The 18,919-nt window shown below is 41.0% G+C and overlaps 1 protein-coding gene across 3 annotated transcripts in view; it reads right to left on the reverse strand.

Moving 5' to 3' along the window:
* LOC124797878 overlaps nt 1-18,919 on the reverse strand; it is a 238,443-nt gene that overhangs the window by 133,090 nt on the left and 86,434 nt on the right. For 2 of the 3 annotated variants that reach the window (XM_047260974.1, XM_047260971.1), the window contains exon 2: nt 17,875-17,979. The exons of the other annotated variant lie outside the window; for it this stretch is intronic. The gene's annotated coding sequence lies outside the window, so the exon portion shown is untranslated. The remainder of the gene's footprint in view (nt 1-17,874; nt 17,980-18,919) is intronic. 3 annotated transcript variants of the gene reach the window in all.

Genomic DNA, 18,919 nt, shown 5'->3' on the forward strand with positions numbered 1-18,919 from the left:
AAATGTCAGGAAGTCGTTTCTTAAAGTATTTGTATGGAGTGTAGCCATGTATGGAAGTGAAACGTGGACGATAGATAGTTTAGACAAGAAGAGAATAGAAGCTTTCGAAATGTGGTGCTACAGAAGAATGCTGAAGATTAGATGGGTATATCACATAACTAATGAGGAGGTATTGAACAGAACTGGGGAGCAGCTTGTGGCACAACTTGACTAGAAGTAGGGATCGGTTGGTAGGACATGTTCTGAGACATCGAGGGATCGCCAATTTAGTATTGAAGGGCAGCGTGGAGGGTAAAAATTGTAGAGGGAGACCAAGAGATGAATACACTAAGCAGATTCAGAAGGATGTAGGCTGCAGTAGGTACAGGGAGATGAAAAAGCTTGCACAGGATAGAGTAGCATGGAGAGCTGCATCAAACCAGTCTCAGGACTGCAGACCACAACAACAATGTAAATAAACAATTACACAGTAATGCGATGTTTTTCCTACTATCCCCTTAAGCTGATTTCACCGACCTCAGATTCCCAACCTGAAATTGTTCACTGGTGCATCCTGCATGTCCTGTTAAATTTTTGCACGCTCTTATGGAAACGTTCCGTGTAAACGACTTAGGAGACAATCTGACCAGCCCTCTTAGACTGTTTGCAGATGATGAAATTCTGCAATGATTTAGACACGATGGTACGAAAAGTGTCAACTGACTCTTAATAATGAAAATTGAAGTAATTCATAATAGTACTAAAAGTAATCCGCTAAATTTCCGTTAAAGGATAAAACACACGAATCTAAAGCCTGCGAATTTAAATAAATACTTACGGACCGCAATTACGAATAATTTAAACTGGGAGTATCATATAGATACTGCTGTGGGAAAAGCGAACTAAAGACGGCGATTTATTGGCAGAAACTTATAAGATGCAACAGGTCTACTGAGGAGACTGCATACACTACAATTATCTGTCGTCTTCTGGAGTACTGCTGCGCGGTGTGGGACGTCCTGAGACTGGGTTGACGGAGAACATCGAAAAAGTTCAAAAAGGGCAGCTCGTTTTGTATTAATGCGAAACAGGGGACAGAGTGTCACGGATACAATAGGGCAGTTGGGGTGGCAATAATTAAAACAAAGGAGTTTTTCGGTGCAGCAGGCTCTTTGCACGATATTTCAATTACAAACTTCTTCTCCGAAAGCGAAAATATTTTACTGGCACCACCTACATAGGGAGGAATGATCACTGTAATGAAATAAGAGAAATCAGAGTTCGCACGGAAAGATTTATGTACTCGTTTTTCCCGCGCGTTGTTGGAAAGTGGAACGGCAGAGAAATAGCTTGAAGGTGATTCGATGAACTCTTTGCCAGACACTTAATTGTGAATTGGAGAGCAGTCATGTACGAGGGCTGTTCAAAAAGTAAGGTGACTTTTCAAATTGCGCGGGTAACGTACATTCGATTATCGATTTTTTTTATGTTATGTTGGAACAAATGTCCCGAACATACGCTCACAGTTTCAAGTGTACAGCATACTTCGTTTGTTTTTGACAGATAGAAAGGTTATACGCGTTTTAGTATGCTCGGCGATTTTCGATTATTAGAAAAAATGGCGCGAAGAGTTTGCGTCAAATTATGTGTAAAAATGGAATCGATTGCTCTAAAACACTTGAAATGTTGACAGTGGCACACGGTGAGGCTGCTGTAAGTAAAAAAACATGTTTACAAGTGGTACAAGCTCTTGTAAGATGACCGAGAAGATGCCAATGGCGAACCTCGCTCTGGAAGCCCCATCACATCAGTAACAGATGACAATGTCAAAGCTGTGAAGAAACTGTTTCAGAAAATCGTCAAATTACCGTAAGAGAAGCTGCTGAGGAGGTTGGCATATCGGTCGGCTGGTGTCATGCAATTTTTCGGATGTTTTGGGCATGAGACGTGTGTCAGCGAAGTTTGTTCCAATACTTTTCAATTTTGATCAGAACAACCGTCGCATGAGAATCGCTCATAGCTCAATGATTATCCTGTTTGCTCAAAAGGGTCATAACTGGTGACGAAACATGCGTTTACGGTTATGACGTCGAAATCAAAGCCCAATCGTTCCAGTGGAAGCTTCCCAGAGAGCCAAGACCGAAAAAAGCACACCAAGTTCGATCAAATGTCAAAGTTTTGCTCACTGTTTTTTTTTTTTCAATTATCGTGGCGTAGTGCATCATGAATTTTTGCCCCAAGGTGATACGGTCAAGAAGGAGTATTACCTTGACGTTATGCGCCGTTTGCGAGAAGAAATAGGCAAAAAACGTCCGGAATTGGGGAAAAACAATTCATGGGTTTTGCATCACGACAAGGTACCAGCTCATGCGTGAGAGAGATTTTTTTGGCCAAAAACAACACACGAAAATCATGCCTCAGCCACCACATTCACCGGATTTAGTCCCCTGCGACTAGTTCCTGTTCCCAAAACTGAAGAGACCTATGAAAGGACGAAGATTTTCAGTGATTGAGGAAATAAAAACTGTTTCGCTGGAAGTACCCAAGGCTGTACCAACATGTGCTTATGAGAAGTGCTTCGAGGATTGGAAGAAGCGTTGGCACATGTGTATTATATCTGAGGGGGAATAATTTGAAGGGAACATGAATACTGACTAATAAATCGGCATTTCTTCATAAAAATATAGTGTCGCCTTACTTTTTGAACACACCTCACACATGTAGATGTAGTAATGCGGCTGCGAAGTAGTCACGCTAAGGAACAGCCATAGCTAAATCAAAACCAAGCAGACCTCATGTACTGACGGCCATGGACTGTCGAGAACTGCGGAGAGAAGACGTAGAAAAATCGCATAAAATCAGCGCAATGAATCATTCGTGAGTTACGTAAGTCCTGCCAGCAATCCAGTTGGCAGAATGACAGTGCGTGGGCAGTTAAACTGATCTAGCAACCTCCCGTAAGCCACACATTTCTGCAGTTAATGCTACGCAACGTGTTAGGGGCTGTAAAGAACGACGTCACTGGATGGTGGATGAATGGCAACGAGTAATCTGGAGCGATGAATCACTCCAAACCCTGTGGCAATCCGATGGAAGGATCTGAATTTGGCGAATGCCTCAAGAACATTACGTGTCACCTGTGTAGTGCCAACAGTGAAGTGCGGAAGACGTGGTACTACGGTTTGTAAGTAGCCTGTTTGCATGTTGGCAGCGTTGTAGACTGTGATAATATCGCTGACAGCCCTCTGCACCCTCGACAAGAAATTCTGTGGTTGGACGGACTAGCAGTTAGCGAGTGGGTAGGGAAGTGTACGGACATGATACTCTTAGCGAAGACTCTGTGTTCGTAGGACCTGCATTGTAAAGTGAGATGAAATGATGTGTTTACAAGAAAATACGCAAAGAAATGTATGATGATGGATGTTTGGTTGATAATGTTTGGGCAGTGGAATTATTGATACCTACAAAGTTTTTGGAACCGGAATAAGGTAAAATTTTCTAAATACATTCATTATTCTAAATACATTGTTTGCTCTTCAACAAAATCTTTCTTTCGCTCACCATATGCCGCCTAGTAGTTAGAGTCTATAGTAGTTAGAATCCTTTTATTTAGCTAACTGTAGTTGCTACTTGCTGTAGTTCGTGTTATAAAGATATTCTGTGAGGTAAGTGACTTATGAAACAGAACGGGGTTTGCAGTGTTGAGATCCGTGACTGAAATGAGTTGAAGCAATTAAAAAGAATTGGAGGTAGTTTCATACGAGGGTGGTTTGAAAAATTCTCGGAAATGAATAGAAAAAAATACATCACTGAATTTTTTTTAAATTTTTCAATGTAGTCTCCTTGTAGATTAATGCACTTGGTGCAACGATGTTCCATTGCTTTTATCCCATCTCGAAAATGAGTTTCCTCCAGGCCTGCAAAATAATTGTCGACTCCGGCTATCAATTCTTTGTTTGAAGTCAATCTTCATCCACCAAGAAAAATTTTCAGGTTTGGGAGGAGATGGAAGTCTGAAGGAGCTCTTATCACATGGATAAGGGGTGTGTGGCACCTGTTCATACCTTAGTTCGTGTAATTCTGCCACGGCGACGGCACATGAGTGTGGGCGCGCATTGTCTTGATGGAAGATGACTTTGTTCCTTGCAAAACCTGGCCTTTTTTCGCGTATCTTTTGTTGCAGTTTGTCCACGAGGTTACCACAGTATTCTCCTGCAATTGTTTGCCCAGTGGGGAGATAATGTGCAAATAGTATCCCCTTCGCACTGATGTCATGACCTTTCCAGACAAAGGAATTGTCTTTGCTTTCTTTGGTGACGGAGATTCAGCATGTTTCTATTGCTTTGACTGTTTTATCTCTAGGGTATAGTAGTGCACCCAAGTTTCATCTGCAGGCACAAACCGGCGCAAAAATCTTGTTCGTTTCTCCTACAACGGGCCAAACATTGTTCCGATATGTCCATTCTCATGCGTTTTTGATCCAGTGTCAAGAGTCGCGGCACCCATCTTGCAGATAATTTTTTTATTTCTATTTCTTCAGATAAAACGTGATATACCCTATCAGATGACATCTAGCATGAGCAATTTCACGCACTTTCAATCGGCGATCCTGCATGACCATTTTGTGCACTTTTGCAATGATTTCTGGAGTAGTGACACATCTTGGACGACCACTGCGTGGATTATCATCTAAGCCCTGCCGACCAAATTTAAATTCATTTGTCTACTTGGCAACAGTTGAATATGAAGGAGCAGAGTCCCCCAGAGTATTCTGGAAATCGGCATAAATGTCCTTTGCTTTTCTATCTTTCTGTACGAAATACTTAATCGCTGCTCGAATCTCGATTTTTTTTCCATCTTCGCAAATCACTATGCGGGAACAACAACAGAGCCACGCCACCACCACAGCTTCCAAGAACACTGACGTGGCACGTGTTTACAGGCAACAGTCCAATGAATAGCACGTGAACAACTCGTTGCGCTAGCGCTGACCTCTAGTGGTGATTCCGAGAACTTTCCAGACAACCCTTGTATTTCTTTAATTTCATGTTTTTTGGATTTGTATTATTGTTAGGATTTCTTACAATTCAGGGCCGTTCTTTTGTGTTAATTATTAGAAGTCATGTTGTCAATGTAGAACAGTCAGATTGCGTTGGGCTTGCATATTGTGGGTAATAAATGAATAGGTTAAGTTTGTCACTGTCAGGGAAAATTCGGTATGTCAGTGTTTAAAAAATAATAATTTACAAGGAAGTTTCAGGTTTAGAGGTGTTTTCCGTGACTAGGGCGTGGTCCTCTTATTGTGCTTAAGAAAATACTAAATGCGGAATGATATGAACACATTTGACAGCACTTTGAACTGCGTTTATAAGAGGAACAGTTCCACGACGAGGATTGTCTGTATCAGCACGATAATGCACCCGCTCGTAAAGCAACATCTGTGAGGCAATGATTTGTGGAGCACAACATTCCCGAAATAGACGGGCACACCAAGAGCCCCGACATGAACGCCAGAACGTAAATATTTAGACCCCAGCGTCTAAAATCACTGCCATCTCTCATTTCGGCTTTTGATGAAGAATAAACTGCCATTCCTTAATAGAGATTTGGACATTTCATTGAAAGTGTCTCCATCACAGTTCATACCACCGTAAAAGTGAACGGTAGAAGCACATCATATTAACGTCCAGTAATAGGTATCCGGATGCTTTTGATCAGGTATTGTATTTTGAGTTACTGCATATCGCACACCGGCAATAAAAATGACATTAAATAAAAAAACGACAGTTTATAGTTTTTGTCACAGAGAAATAGAAATAAACGCGAAGTCAACGTGTATAAAAAAAGTCACATCTCTATTTCGCAATTTGTCCACTTCAGAAGGAGGTGTGTGGGGTCCCCTGTTGGCTACTTCGTGATCCGCCACTGCAAGAACAACTTTACTTCGGCGTTGCCACTGGCAGTTGTTTGTGGGTCATTCTGAGGTGAACCTTTTGATGTATAATACAAGCTGACTGAAATTTTTAATATCATTGGTTATTACAAATTAGAATATATGTTCTTGGAGGTACGTGCCGTCTGTGCAACCAACTGAAGGCAGTTTATTTGTTGCCATACACGTTTCGCTTCATTTATTTGGGAAGCATCATCATTGGCCAGTAATACATGTTTTCTTTTTTACATATGAGGGTTGTTTTTTAAGTAAGGGCCGTTTTCATTTTTAAAAAAAGATACAAATACTTTTGTAAAAAAACTTTTATTTTCTGATTCTACACACTTTTACCTATATTTCTACATAGTTGCCTCGTTTATTTAAGCACTTGTCATACCGTACAACTAAGTTTTTAATTCCCTCTTCAAAGAATTCGGCCGCCTGCTCCGACAGCCGAGAGTTCACGGCCGCTTTCACTTCATCGTCGTCATTGAAGCGCTGCCCGCCAAGTTGGTGTTTCACGTATCGGAAAAGGTAAAAATCGCTAGGAGCAAGGTCGGGGCTGTATGGTGCATGGTCCAAAAGTTCCCAGCCAAAAGAATCAATCAAATCCCGAATCTTTTGATAGGTGTGAGGCCTAGCGTTATGGCGCAGGAGCAAAACTCCTTTTGTCAGCATGCCGCGCCTTTTGTTTTGAATCGCTCTGCGGAGCTTCTTTACAGTTGCACAATAGGCATCTGAGTTGATTGTCGTTCCTCGTGGCATAAAGTCCTCTAGCAAAACACCACGCCGGTCCCAGAACACAGTTGCCATAATCTTGCGCTTTGACAGCGTCTGTTTGGCTTTGACCTTGACGGGTGAGGTTGTGTGTCGCCATTCCATCGATTGTCGCTTGCTTTCGGGAGTGATATGGGATACCCATGTTTCATCTCCAATGACAATTTGACTCAACATGTCATCCCCTTCTTCCTCGTAACGAATCAAAAAGTCCAATGAAGTGGCAAATCTCTTCCCTTTGTGGTCCTCTGTGAGGAGTCTGGGTACCCACCGAGAACACAGTTTCTTAAAGTTTAGGTTTTCACACACAATTTTGTACAAAACCGATCTTGAAACTTGTGGAAATTCCAAAGAAAGAGTGGAAATTGTGAATCTTCTGTCCTCACGAATCTTTGTTTCGACTGCAGCCATCAAATCATCAGTGATCACAGAGGGCCGGCCTGAGCGTTCTTCGTCATGGACGTTTTGACGGCCATTTTTAAACTCTCTAACCCATTGACGCACTTTACCTTCACTCACTGCATTCAAGCCATGAACTTCTGTTAAGTGACGATGAATTTCTGCAGCTGATAGGCTTCTCGCGGTCATAAAACGTATCACTGACCGTATCTCACACGCGGCGGGCGATTCAATAATCGTAAACATTATAAAGTAGCACAGCGATGCGTACACGTCAGCTACAGAGCTGCAACTTGCATCAGTGTGAACGGGACGGATGCCGGCAAGTGGCGCGGTGGCGCGTTGCGGCGTCCGCGCGAACTACGGGACTATACGCGCGAACGGCCCTTAGGCCGGTATTACACTATCAAATTTCTTTGTCAAAGATTTGATCAAAGATGTGATCCAATATTCCGTCCAATATATTTGACAAAGATCTTTGACGTAGCGCTAGAAGGGTATTACACTGTCATCAAATTTTTCGTCAAAGTTCAAGATGGCTGACAACAACTTGTTATTAACCGCAGAAGTTGTATGTACGCCAATTGCATTGTGTGCACATGCGGAAAAGAAGTGGGGGAAAAATGGAACCATACATACGAGGTTGACAGTCTTAAAAGTCCTGGGATTACAACTTGATAATAAATTCAGTTGGGAGGAGCACACCACAGAACTGCAGAAAGGCCTTAACAAATCTGTATTTGCAATTCGAGTGTTAGCAGACATAGGCAACATAAAAATGCAAAAGCTTGCATACTTTGCCTACTTTCATTCCATAATGTCTATGGGATAATATTTTGGGGTAAATCTTGAAGTCAAACAAAAGTTTTCAGAGTCCAAAAGCGTGTAATACGTATTATTTGTGGAGTAAATTGACGGACGTCCTACAGAAACCTCTTCAAAGAACTGGATATACTAACTACTGCCTCTCAGTATATTTACTTCTTAATGAAATTTGTCGTAAACAATATATCTCTTTTTCCAACGAACAACTCAGTTCATACATACAATACCAGGAAGAAAAACGATCTGCACAAGGACTTAAAAGCACTTACTTTAGTTCAAAAAGGGGTCCACTACTCAGGAACACTCATCTTCAATAATTTGCCAGGAAACATAAAAAATTTAGTTAGAAATAAAGATCAGTTTAAAAGGAGCCTGAAAGACTTACTACTGGCCAACTCCTTCTACTCCATTGGCGAAATTTTTAATAGAAACAAATGATGTATTTATTCATACTATTAGTATTGTTATTTCAGCTTTAAAAAAATCGACATGTTCCACATCCACGAGGATCTCCTCAGCACGGATCTATGGAACGAAAAACTAATCTAATCTGGGTGAAGCCGTGGGTTTTACGACGACACGATAAAAGCATTCAACAAAACTTGTTACGTGAGCTTACAGTGGAAGACGTCAAGTCGTATATCAATTACTTAAGAATGGATGAGCATACATTTCTGTATGTGCTCAACGAAGTGTATCCTCATATCACAAAGCACAATATTCACTTAAGAACTGCTACATCTTCAGAAGACAGGGTCACTGTAACACTCCGATTCCTTGCTACAGGAGAGGGGTATGTTAGGTTAGGTTAGGTTAGGTCAGGTCAGGTCTCCAATCTTCTTAATCTATTTTTGTATTCAGGGTGCCTCACGTTGTAAAGCACCTCATCAGCTTCAGACATCTCTATTAATTTTGTAGTTGTCGGCACACACCAAATGTATTTACCGGCAATGGTTGTAAAAACACTACAGACGACAGAACGCTGCAGCGATGTTTGCGCTCCATGTGATAGCATGTCACATTGCAGTGAACAGAAGACAAGCGGTTTCTTTGATCAAATATACAGCGAGGCCCTAGATTTGATCAAATATTGGACGACATTTGACAAAGTCCCTATTACACTATCACATATCTTTGACAAAGATATTGGACAAAGATATTGGACAAAGAAATTTGATAGTGTAATACCGGCCTTACTTAAAAAACAACCCTCGTACAATAAACGTATGATGTGGTGGACATGATGCTATATTACATTTTGTCGTATGTTTCTCTAGTTGTTTTAGGTTATAATCAACTTTTGTGGCATAAAGTTCGTAATGTGAACTTATCGTTCGGTGTTAACGATTTCCAGAGCTGCTAATTCATGTGTGTGTAGTCCTGGAGATGTATTCTTTAGTTTCCATACTCCAGCTGGCCGGTTTCTGGCGTTCTTTGACCCACATTTGTCACATCGTATATATATCACTTTCACTTTCCATTTTGTGATCAACGGATGTTTGTTTTCGGTGTGTAGTGTTGCCCACTGCTGTTGAATGTTTGTCTTTTTATTTATAAATAAAATAAAAACATTTACATACAGTAATATACGCGCACACACACAGTCATAAAAAAAAATTCACCCTCTCAGCAAAGAATCACAAAGTTAGACACAGGAAATACACACACACACACACACACACACACACACACACACACACAAATGAAAAAATCAAACCAGAACACAAACAAAAGAAAGTCAAACACACAAGAACAATTGGCAACGCTACACACCGAAAACACACATATGTTGATCACGAAATGGAAAGTGCAAGTGATATATGCGATGTGACAAATTTTTGGTGCAAGAACGCCGGATACCGGCCAGCTGGAGTATGGAAACTAACCAATACATCTCCAGGATCACACACACAAGTTAACAGCGCTGCAAATCGTAAGTACACTGAACGATAAGTTCATATTACGAACTTAGTGCTACAAACTTTTTAAAACACAAGAGAAAGATACGACGAAATGTAATACAGCGCCATATTATATCTACCACATGATACGTTTATTGTGTGTAAAAAAGGAAACATGTATTACAGGTCACTGATGATGCTTCCCAAATAAATGAAGCGAAACGCGTCTGGCAGCAAATAAACTGCCTTCAACTAGCTGCACAGACGAAGCACACCTCCAAGAATATAAAGCAACTAAGGAAAAGACGGAAAACATAAAAAAATGACGATAGAGTATATGTGCTTATACAGTGTCTATATCTCACATTACGGTGTCATTCAGACATACATGACTGTCTCAAGGAGCAGACACTATTTTGACGATTACAGCTGTTGCAAATATTACGAAATTTTGTGCGTTTCAGCGCACAAGGAAACAAAATTGGCAATTTGTGCTGTGAAGTAAGTTCTTAATGAATCGCTTCCCTTGGCGAAAAATATTGCTAAATTATATGAGCCCATTTATGATTCTATGCTTTCGTAAATTGTGTTCCTTATATTGCCCTAATTGATGTTCCACATTAAATTGTAAAACATTTTGCGTGTTGTATTTTTCTAATGCAACAATTTAAACTTATCTTTCATTTTTTATTTTAGCTTAAGCACTAATTTTGCCTGATGGAGGTTCGAACGTCATATGTTATTTGGAGTGGAAAAATGGCAAAAGTGTTACATGATGGAGCATAATAAAAACAAAACAAGTTTAGAAAATAAAAAAAATATGACAGAACTCAAGATATAAATTAATAATTACATGGTAACACCTGGCATTCGACGGTACAGAGCTACATAACCATATCACTGTTGTAGAGTATACAATGAAATTTACTACCAAATTACTTAATTGAAATTTAAAAGATGCATACATTATTTTATTACAAGTTTTATAGATTTCTTTAAGTCGATTTTTTTCAAGCATTTTTGAGTTCTGTCTCTGCTCTCAGCAGGGTACAACTTAATTTGCTTGGTTAAATTCAAAACTGAAAGTACAAATTTAATAACACAATGCAATTTATGTAGTAGACAGCTTTTTCTAACTATACATACTGAACTACATCACTGAACGTGTTCCCAGCATGGACCGGTCCGACATACAGGCGGAAGATGGACACACACCCCACACTAATCTCCGTAACACCCATACTTTCGGTGAGAGAGTGTAGTTGTAGCCGTTTGTAATCACTACAGGGTCAATCGCTAACTATTGCCAGCTAGGATAACTGTGAAAATATGGTAGGAGCTGAAAAGTTTGTGAGACAAAAGTTGCATGGGACAACGGGGTCCACAATATGGCGTTAGTTTTTTGTTGCTAAATGGGGTCGCTTGTTTTTTTAATAGGATGCTACAGCTTGGTTTTATTTTCTGATACTGGCTATCGAGACGAATCCAGTGATGTTTAACAGTAAGGTCTTTGAATGTCAAAGAAGGTCACAAAAGTGGCATGAACGTCCATTTACAGTAGGTGTTCGAAGTGATGACCGTTGGTATCAATGCAGTGCTGCAATCTTCTTATCATGGATTGAGTGGTGTTCCTTATCACATCGGCACTTATTGAAGCGCATACTCTGACAATTCTCTCTCGCATATTTTCATGTGTGGTTGGAACGTCTTTATAAACAATGTCTTTTACGAATCTCCACAAGAAAAAGTCTAGAGGCGTCAAGTATGGTGAATGAGCCAGCCACGACACATCTCCCCCGCGTGCATTCTAACGATTTGTGACTTGTCTCTGCAACTCATTTCTAGCCATCAGGGAGAAATGTGCCGGACACCCATCACGTTGGTACCACATTCTGTTCCTTGTTCCTAAAGGTATTTCTTTCAATAACAGACCCAACACTTCTTGCAGGAATGTGGTGTACTCCTTACCATTAAGATTTCCTTCGATGAAATAGGAGCCTATAATTCTGTCCTCCTGAATCCCACACCATGGTTTTTGCCGCCGCAGCCAACATGGATTTTCAGTTGCCCAATAATACATGTTATGCAATTTAACATTTCTATGGTTCAGAGTGTAGCCTCGTTAGTAAATAAAATCGAATTAATAAATGTGCCATCCCTCCGGATCTGAAGTTGAGCCCATCGGCTGAATTGAATGCAACGCATACAATCCGTACCAGTTAATTCTTGCTGGAGACTGATATGGTAAGATGACTTTTATGGCGATGCAGAACACGAACAACACTACTCTGGCTCACGCTATATTCCCTTGAGATCTGACGTGAACTAACACAAGGATTTCGAACAACAGTGGCAAGAGTACCAATTTCCGTTTCCTCCCTAGCTACTTTTCTTTAGCGGATATGTTCCCGATGCTTTGAAGATCCAATTGTTCTCAATTTATCACACAAATATTTAACTTTCCTTTGCTGGATATGTTTCTGATGCATTAAAGATCCAGTTCTTCTCAATTTATCACACACATATTTAAATGTACGACGTGTAGGGTCAGTAAGTTGAGGATATCTTTCAGTGTATAAGAATCTAGCTCTCACTGAATTTCGTTGTCATTCTCCGTATATGAGAAGCATGTCAACTTGTTGTTCGATGGAATACATCATTCACATTCGCTTGATTCGACGATACTAGTCTTACCGTTCCTATTAGTGTTGTATTGCGAAACCGTCGAATAGTGTTTACATGTGAGTGGCACATTAGATGGATACGACGTGTTCGCGAATATTTACTATTTGCACGATATACGAGAGAGAATCGTCAGACCATGTGTTTCGATAAGTCCCGAAGTGATAAGGAATACCACTCAATCTATGATAAGAAGATTGCAGCACTACATTGATACCAATGGTCATCACTTCGAACACCTTCTGTAAAAGGACGTTCATGCCACTTTTGTGATCTTTGTTGACCTTCAAAGACCTTACTGTTACACATCATTGGATTCGTCTCGATGGCCGCTATCAGAAAATAAGTACCAAAGTATAGTATCCCATTTTAAAATCAAAGCTTGTAACTAACCTGTTTCTACGGGTTATTACGTTAAGAGTGGGAATGGAAATGCTTATTGATTGTGAAATTAACGTGAGAAGATTAGGATCGCCACTGACTCTAACCATACAACTAATCAAAGGTTTGGCCGAATCGGAAAATAAATTAATTTGATCACAGACCAAAAACTCATAAAAATACGTACGTCGTGATATCGCTCATAGGGGATGCGATGTAATTAATAGTATTTCCCGTGCACTGTCCACGAGAATAAGCCATTTAAAATAAAATAGTACATGCATGAACAGTGTGCAGAAGATCAGCTCCCAGCAACACACCTGAAAATAAGACTTAATCTAAAGCATTTGTTTTAAAATAAAAGGGGAAATTAATCACTGGACCTGTGCGTAAGGAAACGCGTTGGATGTGCTAACAGGAAAGCTATGAGGTGAGTGGCTTAGGTGTAAAAACGTAACCTCGGAATGCAAGAGAAAATTGTGTATAAAGTCATTTATTCCTAAGATATGGATGTGAGGCATGTACACAATTCCTGATAACATTAATTCCTAAAACATTAAAGAAAAGCATCGATACATACACCGTTATAATCTACACCCAAAATCATTGGTGTGAATCATTCATACAACTGCTGTTGCCTGATAACTGATCGCAATAACTTGTTAAACGGTACACGTTTCGCAGTACACCCGCGTGCCCACGTGGTTTGTGGAGACGCAATTTCCACAATTCCTGATAACATTAATTCCTAAAACATTAAAGAAAAGCATCGATACATACACCGTTATAATCTACACCCAAAATCATAGGTGTGAATCATTCATACAACTGCTGTTGCCTGATAACTGATCGCAATAACTTGTTAAACGGTACACGTTTCGCAGTACACCCGCGTGCCCACGTGGTTTGTGGAGACGCAATTTCTAAGTATCGTGGCCAAGTTGCAACAATATCACATCACACAATCATGAACAGTTAACGTTCTTTACAACAAACATGAGACCGGACGGTTAGTGATGACGGTAGCCCAACAAACTCTAATGTTCAACCACGTGGTCGGCTCCCCACGGACGAAAGATATATAAAGCAAGGAAAATTTACGAGAAGGCAAAGCTATTACTATGTAGAAAAAATGGAAGCTTCTACAGGCACAGCTGAAGGCAAACAGACATTCATACAGAAGCGAGTGCTCACTTCTTATCGACACCTTTGTGTGGCGCTCTTCCGGCGGATCCAAGTCTGCTATAGAAATTTACTAAAAGAAAAATCTGCCAAAGTTTTGGATTCCTTGCTGCGACAAGGCATAGCAATCTTTCAGAGTTGAAAAGCGAGACCAAAAGCTAACAGCTCTCCCCTCGCCAAGTAACAACGCACCACGCGGTCAGTCTAACTCACCCTTCTTCGACTAGGGCACAGCTGTGGACGCTTCCCGTACCGGCGGCAGACTGCCTCCCTTTTTCATCTCCAGCCTCCTCCACGCTCCGCGTGGCCCGGAAAACGCAAAGATGCCATTTCCGCCACCAACCTAACGCAGGTAGATTTCTCACAAGTAGCGCAAACCTCCTTGCCTACTAGACCACTACGAGAGTTGGCTATTCCGTACAATTGCTGCTGAATCTGTATCACTATCGCGGACTTTTTGCAGCAGACTACTTCACCGTCTAGCAGCGTGACACACAACCACATTCCTTCAATCACACCACTATGAGAGTTATTAGAAAAGATAAACAAGGAAAAGAAAGAGAAGTGCTAGTGAAAATGGGCTACCGGACTAATGAAAGGTGGCTACAGGACCCTTTCAGGTTGACCTTCATGTATCTGACGCGACCCCACCCTGCAGCAAAAATCGAACTATACACTATGGTCCCTATTGTCCCATGCAACAACTGCCACAGAAACTTTTCAGCTACTATCGTACTTTCGGAGTTATTCTAGGTAGCAATAGTCAATGACTCACCCTATATATTCACTTTGAAATTCCCTGTATTCTAGTACTTTAAGTCTACGATCTGCTGCTAATGTTAGAAATATGTGCAGCTGCTGCTTGTCGACAACTGGCAATACGGTAGCCGAGTACGTCCTCTGGCGACGGCAACAGCAAACACAGATGGGGCGTGGTGTGCAAACCGCCACAGGCCTCGGGTGAGCCACGCCGAATCGTTGGCATTCAGCGCAGCGGCGGCGGCCGGCCAATCAATCAATCAGCCAGTCAATCAATCAGGCACGTAAGGGCGGTCGGGCCGTGCTCCGAGGCGCGTGTGATAACGGCGGATGATCTGTATTCCGGCCGGGACGCCCCGGTCGCCCTCTTGCACCCCCGCCTAATCACACGCCATCCTGCCCGCCGACGACGCCCTCACCACGCACGCGTCATCAGACCCGCACGAGTACACACACAGACACACACACACACACACACACATCACACACGGCGGTGCCCTGCAACACATTATTCTCCATAAAGTATTCGCAGCGAACAGCGAGAAGTTGGGAAAACATAATTCATAGTACGCATGTTGACTGTGTTGGTACCATAGTGACGCAGCACGAAATTATCGAATGGGAGCGAATGCCGCGTCTTACCACCTCACCAAGTTTCCACTCCTCCTCACCCACAATGAACGCCTCCGTACGTCTCACACTATCCACAAATTCGGGAACAGCAATACCGACCTTACCTCTCTAATTTCCAGTTCCAGAATAATCATTTGCGGGACCAATTTACTTGTGGTATATTTTACTCAGCGGGATGCAATCACCACTAAACCACGTACGTCCTCAGGAAATGTCAGATTTTCAACAGTTCTCCGTACAAACATAGCAAAGCAATGACGGCTAATGTTACAAGTCCAGATCTGTCTATCAGCCAGACTATTTTCCCTGCAGCTCCTGCAAAAGCTGCTACCCAACTTTAGGAAGATATTAGTCGGTCTTCTTTGGAGTACGAGAAACACTAAAAACATTATGGAAAAGATAAAGAAATTTATGAAACTTAAAAGTTTTCTGTCTCGTAGACCCCTAAGAGGAAATAAACAATCAGCTAAACTCATCAATGAAAGCTGTTTACATTCACTCCTTTTATATTCTAACAAACCAGAAACCAGATTAGGTAATAATCATGGATTATTACCTAATAGCAGAGCTAATGCAGAATATAAATTTATGAATAAATGAAAACGTTTAGAACATATTAATAAGACTAAAGATAAACAAACTGAAAAGGTAACAGAAGCATTGACAAATGTAGTTTGTACTATTCAAGAGATAAAAGAAAAAGTGCGTCAAATACTAACACATAAGTATTCCGCAAAATGAAAATGTTGAATTCAGACAAATGTTTGTTATTTTATGATTACTGGATGAACACTTCGATTATTGTTATTATATGATTACTAATATGCATTTGAATACAGACATCCGAATTCTGAAGAAATTTTAAGATTAGAATATAATCCAAATTCCATCTAAACAATGGAAGAATAGAAGAACTGAATGTAAATGATTTTATTAAAATTATTTTGCGTAAATAGTAGATATGTCATAGGAACAAACAATAGAAGATGTAATCATTGTGCTATAAGAAATTTTGGCAACATGGAATCGAAAGGTCTTTTTATTTATGTACGGTCTAGATCGTAATTTCTTTCATTTCTTTTGAATGTTATCAGTTTTGGTTATCGCCGGCCGGAGTGGCCGTGCGGTTCTAGGCGCTACAGTCTGGAGCCGAGCGACCGCTACGGTCGCAGGTTCGAATCCTGCATCGGGCATGGATGTATGTGATGTCCTTAGGTTAGTTAGGTTTAATTACTTCTAAGTTCTAGGCGACTGATGACCTCAGAAGTTAAGTCGCATAGTGCTCAGAGCCGTTTGAACCAGTTTAGGTTATCGTAAGAATCATTTGACCACAAGTAACCTGTGATGCTACCGGGTGTGGGTCCTGGTTCGACGTATCTCCGTGGATTTTGGGCCATTGTTAAATGATGAAGGATTAGAAATGCTCACTTACGTTTATTGGGTTGTGGTGTTATGTGCCACGACGCTTCGTTCCCGCCATAAGCGAAAGTAACGGGTGCTACATGCTACTTGTCGTGTATACCAGGCCCAACGTCACTTACTTATGAATAGAGACATTTACAAATTAATATATAGTTTGATGTTACTGTTAATACACTATTTTATTGAAAAATATTTATTACTTTACAAATGTCTCTACAAAAAAATTCATCTTCAATACTTTGCTTCTCACGTTATTGCAAAATACTTTCATCTCGGCAGCTAAATCATTTTGTGACCATCGCGTGGGGCGACCTAAAGTCGCATTTTAAAATGCTAAATGATGTTTGAGGACCTCGAACACGTATCCGAAAGAACGTCACGATTTATCTTCCACTTAGGACTCATATTTATTATCATCGTGTTGAACAGTATTCACTGGCGCACTACCAACTATCTAACACAATTGAAGCGCGAAGCATTGAACGTAACTCACGTCTATAACAAAACCATAAAACAATTTTCGCAATAATATTTCTAATACTCTTGATGATGGTTTGCAGAAGGTGTTCGAACGTCCTACCCTAGTAATGACTACATTCATTATACAGTTATTGTAGTAGGAGTCTTTCGCACATTTGAGACTGATGTTGCATTCACTTGATTGCAGCTAATATCCGGAGAATAAATTACCCACCGATGTCAGCTCTAGGTGCGTACACAAAAATTTTCGAAATATGCTGTATTTGCCTTATAAACTAGTGGTATATGAATCGGTTAGTCCCTGTCAGCTATCCACAAGACAGGAACTACATCAAAAGTACCAGTCTCCTCTGCGAAATGTAAAGATACTCTAATTACAAAAGAGGTGCAGGCTCATCCTCAGAAGAGCAAAAACGTCGGATATTGTAACCCTCGAATTGTCTCTTTTTTAACCATAATGACCACCCAAAGTTTCAGTGACAATGAGGTCGTTTACAAAGAAGAAAAAGCACTAATACTTACCTCAGTTAATTACCAAAGGTGTTCCTTTACACACAAACTTGATTAACGCGTGCGAACGATGCTGCCCAGTAACAGCGGAAAGGAAGAGCTGTTTAGTGTCAATCCCTAAAATGAAAAGAGGAATGCTTGGTTTAACGTCATGTATCACAATTACAGGATGCAGTACATTTATTACACCGAAATTCTGGTTCGCGTCATCGTAAATATTGACCTCAGATGAGTGAAGTGCCAAGTGGAAATTCTGACAGCACGGAATGATCAGTACCAGGATCGTGATCTTGCTTTTTGCCATTCATGAAAAACGCTCCACTATTTGATCCACCAAGATCTGCTGGAAGCTGTGAAGTTTGGAAGATTGCGAGAGAGGTGTTACAGGGAGGCCCGCACTGTAGGGCATTACGAACGAAAGTCTAAGACTCGGGTCTTGGTGACCGTCGCACTAGAGAAAGCATTCAGATAGGTCCCATCATACGTCTATCTAACCCTCAAATTTACACGAACGTTTACTAAATAACTTAGAGAAGCTGGTAACTAGCATAGGAAGGCCATAATGCGTGACGGTATCAAATACACCGAAACGCCATATAAACCGGTAAAGGCATGCGTATTCAATATGTAAAGAGGCAGAATATGGCACTGCCGTCAGCAACGCTTATATAAGACAAGTGCCAGCAGCAGTTGTTAGTGATGTGTCGACAGAAGTGCCGACACAGTGTTATTTTGAAGGGGGCCGATAGGCACGCGATCTAACGCAGACGGGCGTGAATTCTGGAACAGGATAACTATTGAATGGTAGCAAGAAAAGTACGTAGCTGCTTTATACTTAACTTTTAATTATTGTTGTATACATCGTTCTTCTTCTTGAGACATTTATACTATAACTCTCAAAGTAGGTAAGGCTAATGGCGCCTTGCTAGGTCGTGGCCATGGACTTAGCAGAAGGCTATTCTAACTGTCTCTCGGCAAATGAGAGGAAGGCTTCGTCCGTATTGTCGCTAGCAATGTCGTCGTACAACTGGGACGAGTGCTATATCGTATCTCGAGA

The sequence above is a fragment of the Schistocerca piceifrons genome, chromosome 5 (genome assembly GCF_021461385.2).
Source record: "Schistocerca piceifrons isolate TAMUIC-IGC-003096 chromosome 5, iqSchPice1.1, whole genome shotgun sequence".
Lineage (NCBI taxonomy): Eukaryota > Metazoa > Arthropoda > Insecta > Orthoptera > Acrididae > Schistocerca > Schistocerca piceifrons.